This window comes from Plecotus auritus (genome assembly GCF_963455305.1).
Source record: "Plecotus auritus genome assembly, chromosome: 4".
Classification (NCBI taxonomy): domain Eukaryota; kingdom Metazoa; phylum Chordata; class Mammalia; order Chiroptera; family Vespertilionidae; genus Plecotus; species Plecotus auritus.
This window is the reverse complement of record NC_137775.1, coordinates 100,245,493-100,246,612: the sequence shown is the minus strand read 5'-3', so window position 1 is coordinate 100,246,612 and position 1,120 is coordinate 100,245,493. Positions and strand designations below refer to the sequence as shown.

General features: G+C 41.8%; 1 pseudogene across 1 annotated transcript; it reads left to right on the top strand.

Annotated features, from left to right (window-relative positions):
• The first annotated feature begins 299 nt into the window (after positions 1–299).
• Positions 300–884, top strand: LOC308246465 (rRNA-processing protein FCF1 homolog; annotated as a pseudogene). Its single transcript has one exon. The product of its transcript is annotated as an rRNA-processing protein FCF1 homolog (transcript).
• Positions 885–1,120: the final 236 nt, after the last annotated feature.

The window sequence follows — 1,120 nt, the reverse complement described above, 5'->3', positions numbered from 1 at the left end:
AGAGAGGAAGGGAGAGCGATAGAGAGTTAGAAACATTGATGAGAGAGAAACATCCATCAGCTGCCTCCTGCACACCCCTTACTGGGGATGTGCCCGCAACCAAGGTACATGCCCTTGACTGGAATCGAACCTGGGACACTTCAGTCCACAGGCCGACGCTCTACCAAACTGGTTAGGGCAATAAAAATATATTTTTTAAAAAAACCCACAACGCAATAATACTACATCTCTCCAGAATGACTAAAATGAAAAAGGTAACAAGAACAAAATGGCGGAAGAAACAGGAGTGCGGTGTGAACATGGGGAAGCAAAAGAAAAAAAAAGGAAGTATGTCACCATGAAGCAAATGCTTAGTCTCAGAGATCAGAGGCTTAAAGAAAAGGATAGATTAAAACCTAAAGAGAAAGAAAAGAGAGATCCTAGTGCACTCAAAGAAAGAGAAGTCCCCCTCACCCCTCCTGCGTATTCTTCCAATATCACACAGCACCTTACCACATCCTGATGGATACCAACTTTGTCAACTTTTCCAATAAGGCCAAACTGGACTTAGTGCAAGCAATGATGGATGTCTCTATGCCAGGTGTATCCCTTGTATAAGTGACTGTGTAATGGCTGAAATTGAGAAATTGGGGCAGAAGTATCGAGTGACTCTAAGGATCACCAAGGATCCAAGATTTGAACGATTACCATGCACACACAAAGGAACCTATGCAGATGACTGCTTAGTACAGAGAGTACTCAGCACGAGTGTTACATTGTGGCCACAGTTGACCAGGACCTTAAATGAAGAATCAGGAAGATCCCTGGAGTTCCCATCATGTCATGTCTAACCATAGGCGCAACACTGAGTGGATGCAGATGCTTATGGAGCCCCTCGGTTCTAATACTTAAAAGACAAAGTTTCTCTGCTTTTCTTCAACCAACTTTCTCTGTTGCAGGTTTATTAAACATGCTACAACATGTGTTACTGCTCCCCCACGCACTTGCTGTTATGAGCTGAGAATGGTTAAATACACTCACTTATTGGTGTTTGGAAAATGATATTTTGTGTCATTTAAGATTTTGTTACATCTTTTTATAAATCAGATGATTGCTCACATAAAAATAGCAAAAGTTGGCA